This window comes from Limulus polyphemus, unplaced genomic scaffold (genome assembly GCF_000517525.1).
Source record: "Limulus polyphemus unplaced genomic scaffold, Limulus_polyphemus-2.1.2 Scaffold127, whole genome shotgun sequence".
NCBI lineage: Eukaryota > Metazoa > Arthropoda > Merostomata > Xiphosura > Limulidae > Limulus > Limulus polyphemus.
Window position 1 is genome coordinate 157,809 of NW_013665737.1, and position 5,123 is coordinate 162,931.

Genomic DNA, 5,123 nt, shown 5'->3' on the forward strand with positions numbered 1-5,123 from the left:
TTGTTTTAAATACTCCTAGACAGAGAAGTAACAAAAAATATGGTTATATGTTTGACTTTTCTACTTATTCTATTGCCCCCCCCCAGCGGCACAGCGGTATGTCTGCGAACTTACAACGCTAGAATCCTCGTTTCGATACCCGTGGTGGGTAGAGCACAGATTGTGTAGCTTTGTGCTTAATTACAAACAAACAAACAATAAACTTATCCTATTAAATAAGAAAACTAAATTTTACATCATTCAAGACTCACCTTATTCAATCTTAGCCACTTGATTATATTAAAACTTTCTTACAAATCATAATAACCGAGATGGAAATAAAATAAAATAGAATGTTATAGCAACTACATTTAGTTATTACTGTTCGTTAACGTAACTTAGACACATAGGAAAGACAAACATTTAAACTTATGAAAATATTTTCCTCTATAAAATTGTCTTTGAAAGTTGTTTACTGAGAACAATTAAAAACACTTGGGTGAACTCTTACTTGATCATGATGTCATGTAACGATAACACAAAGAAAATACGACAAGTACTGTGCTTCAGGTGAGATGTTGTTCATCTTCACACATCCTGGTTCTAAGATTCCGGCCAAGCACTTGATGCTCCTTTATACCACTGACTGGCATTAGCCAATGAAAGCGATCCTTGCCAGTAGCTAAGTAACACGTTGAAAACATCTCTCTGATCACACCGATTGATTACTGACTATTAATGTTAAAGTTTTCATTTCGTTATTTATAACTGTATGGAACTTTAGTTCGGTACAGAACTGTAAAATGTCAAAATAACGTCTGTTGCGTTTTTCAAGCGTTCGTTTTAAGCTCCCCAATAGAGGGCGCCATATTCTTGCTTCACTACACAGGTGTATCGCACCTCCGCACAACGTAAGTTTTATAACATATGGTTTTCCTCACCTGAAATCATGTTACATACAGGTACGCCTCTCTCGAGGGCTGATGTATCGATCTTTTAGTTGGAACCTCTGTATGTTCGTGTGCACAACTCTAGTCAAATTTTGCTTGAGTTAGGCGTAAATTCTTATTTACTCTGTTTCTATACTTCGACAATATTATGTTGTTTTTTTCATTGGTTATCTCCGCTACTTTCAGTTAAAAACTGCACACACTGATAAACCTTATAATGAGATGGTAATATACATATTTAAGGAGAGAAGGAAATAAACAATGACACAAAACTGAGAATTTGATAGACAGATAGATTCCGGCACTTTTATTTCTCATCAGATTCAGGACACTTTAAACGAACGTTAAAATAATCTTAATCATCGTATTAGTCGTTTCAATATAACTCAACAACTGCGAATGTTTCGATAGCAGGTTTTAAAGTTTCTTAAAAACAACTCAAAACTTTGTGTAATACATGATATGAATTCATACTACTTTGTTCCGCATTTTGTTTTACCATTACTATTCAAATTTCGTTGAAGTTAATATCAGAAATAGGTTTACGTATCGTTTTAACTATCAAGATTAGGCGGTGGATTCTCCCTTTGAATTTCTCCGAAACATCTCTTTGTTTGTTTATAAATACTTCCCCTTTTGCATACTTACTCCGATATAAGAAACAAAAGCAATGCTTATTATTTTTTTGTCAAGTGGTCTGTTGAATTTAGTTATAGGCCCGGCATGGCCAGGTAGTTAGGGCACTCGACTCGCAATCTGAGGGTCGCAGGTTCGAATCCCCGTCACACCAAACATGCTCGCTTTTTCAGCCGTGGGGGCGTTATAATATGACGGTCAATCCCACTATTCGTTGGTAGAAGAGTAGCCCAAGAGTTGGCGGTGGGTGGTGATGACTAGCTGCCTTCTCTCTAGTCTTACACTACTAAATTAGATAGCCCTCGTGTAGCTTAGCGCGAAATTCAAAAAACAAACAAACATTTCGTTATAATAACATACTTGAACATTTGTGTGTCATACATAGCTAGTATAATACTTAACACGGCAGAAGTTTAATAGTATCAGCAAACATATATATATATATATTCCATGTTTATTTCTGTCCCCCCCCCCAAAAAAAAGGAAGATAGCAGTTTATAATATACTCCATGTTTATTTCTGTCCCCCCCCCCCAAAAAAAAGAAGATAGCAGTTTATAATACACTCCATGTTTATTTCTGTCCCCCCACCAAAAAAAAGAAGATAGCAGTTTATAATCCTCTTTATACAAACTCGAAACGTACAAGTACCTCGAATAAAAAATATTGTAAACTGATACCTGGAAAAAGACGTTTGGCTACAACTGAAATGATTAAAGACGATGTAGAAAGTAAATAAAATTTAATAACTTATAAACCAATAATGGCAACTCGCGTCTCCTTAAATGATGTTATTACTGTTGATTTATCTGCTTGTGAGTTGTTCACATATTCATTCTAGTGGAACTTATAGAAGATTCAACAAATTGCTTTACATTCATAAGTAGGTTACAAAGAAAAAAATTAACAACGTAAAACTATAATATACAGCTATCTAAAATCATATTTTTTTTCATTATTGATTAAAAAATGGAATCAACGTATATTGATCTGATAAATTAGAAATACTAAGTACATTATTTAAAAGAATTAAGTCGTAAAGCAAAAGGATAATAACCCAATTTTTCTAGCATTTTTTATAAAGTAAAGTGTAATCCTGATTATTTGCGTATGATGACAACAGGATTGAGAAACGTGAAAAAAAAACACTTTAAAGTTCTATGAGAAAAGTAATTATATGGATTTAAAACTATATACAATTTGTGAGAGTTGACGCATTTAAGCGTTTTCAATTATTTTAAATTATTGGCGATGTAGAACATATAATTGAACAGGTTTACGCTTCTTACTCTACTGTTATGAGTAATAAGTGTTCTGATGTTACTCTTTTAAGAAAGCTTACACATGACAGATTAGTCACAGAGTAGAAGCGAATGAGGGTTCGATGATAATGTACGAAAAAAAAAAAAGGATGGAAGGGAGAAGAGGAATTTTTCTTCCATGGTGGAATAATTCTGTGTATCGATAACTAGAAACAGGCCAGTAGGGGGACAATGTTTATGACGTATTCTTAAAAGCTCCAATACCTATACTTTTACGTACGATAGGTCCAATTTTCAACGATTTCGTTGTGCCCCTCGTGTCTCCTTAAATGATGTTATTACTGTTGCTTTATCTGCATTTGAATTGGTCACATATTCATTCAAGCAGAACTTATAGGAGATTTGATAAATAACTTCACATTCATAAGTAAGTTGCAATGAAAAAATTAAATCTAGCATGGATTGGTCAACATTGTAACATACAACAGATATTTCTATAGCATGGATTGGTCAACATGGTAACATACAACAGATAATTCTATAGCATGGATTGGTCAACATGGTAACATACAACAGATAATTTTATAGCATGGATTGGTCAACATGGTAACATACAACAGATATTTCTATAACATGGATTGGTCAACATGGTAACATACAACAGATATTTCTATAACATGGATTGGTCAACATGGTAACATACAACAGATAATTCTATAGCATGGATTGGTCGACATGGTAACATACAACAGATAATTCTATAGAATGGATTGGTCGACATGGTAACATACAACAGATAATTTCATAGCATGGATTGGTCGACATGGTAACATACAACAGATAATTCTATTTATATCATACATATACTTCTTACCCACAGTCTTGAATTTGTTATTAAACAGATAGATAATAAATTTAGTAGCATTCTTTATGTAATTTTACAAAAAAAAAGATCTTTTGAACGAAACTAATTTCTTTCACCTGGTAATTACAACTCAAATTTACAGTTACTCATTATTTCCTATCATTCCAATTTCTAATCCAAACTGGTTGCTATTTTAGCAGCCATGTTTCATTTTTGAAAAATCTCAAACCTAAATATAATTAAAGCATTTTATAAGACAATTGAATAAAATTCGCATAAATAGCTTCTAGAACATATCAACGAAAAAAATATTTTTAATGACAAAGACTAATTCCAAACTATGCACAATAATTTAATCTTTTTTCTATTAATATACGTTTTTTGTTATATACTTTTATTTGTTTGTTGTTGTTTTAGCGCAGAACTAAACAATGGACTACCTGCGTCATGCCCACTTCTGGGAATCGTTCAGCGTTCTAAGTCCACAATGTGATGGCTGACCCATCGGAGGACTGACTCCTAATCTTTAAACTTTTATATATAGCAACCTGCCTTAGCTGTTCAGTTATTTTCTATCCACAAGTACTTGCAAAAGTTGCATATAACGAGAAACTGTACCAGCTATAAGTTTTATGAAATATTGTTTAATTACTTATAACACTGAAAAGTTATGATAAATTAGCAGAATTATGGCCATGTCTTATAATAAAGTCAGTCCATATGGTGTTGCTTCTTATAGTTTATGTTTATTGATAATTCCGTTAATATAATCATGTTAATGTAATCAAGACAAATGATTAGCTTATTAATATTATCTTAATATTTTTCATCAACGTCTACTTGTTCATGTTTAACTCCTCTTCATTTGCTTGATTGTGATATGTTCTTAACTTGCTTATCACAGTATACTTAAAACCATTAACAAAACAAGGACAAACAGATTCAGATGTTGGATTGCCATCCGTCCATTTAATAGCAAGAAGTTGACCATATTTGTATTAGCAGAATCTCTACATCGTCCTTATGTAACTGAGGATAGAGTGTCTGGGCAATATATGAGACCATATTTTTGTTGGGTAGCTTCTACACATGCGATGCTTGTATATACAGTCAACACAAGATGGCAGCTGCTTAAATTCTATGTTTATTTTACAACACAAAATAGTCTCTATCTTAATCTCTTCTTAAACAGGAAGTATACATGGTGCATGTGAGCCTACAGAGCTTCACAAAAATTTCATGATCTAACTACCATTCCTCTCCCAGGAGCTGAAATACACCACGACAGTCCTTTTTTGTGTGTTTCAGTATCTCAATTGGTCCCATTTTCCCTCGCCTCACATCCAATAAAAAAACTGAGTACTAGAAAGGGACTTGCAAAGATTTTCATCCATAGCGTCAGCTACCCCATCTACAGGACGACGTTTCGAAA

The 5,123-nt window shown here is 33.3% G+C and overlaps 1 protein-coding gene across 1 annotated transcript in view; it reads right to left on the bottom strand.

Annotated features, from left to right (window-relative positions):
• Window positions 1-739, bottom strand: part of LOC111089719 — a 120,962-nt gene extending 120,223 nt beyond the window's left edge. Inside the window, exon 1 of the mRNA XM_022402698.1 lies at window positions 491-739. The gene's annotated coding sequence lies outside the window, so the exon portion shown is untranslated. The remainder of the gene's footprint in view (window positions 1-490) is intronic.
• Between the last annotated feature and the right edge of the window lie 4,384 nt (window positions 740-5,123).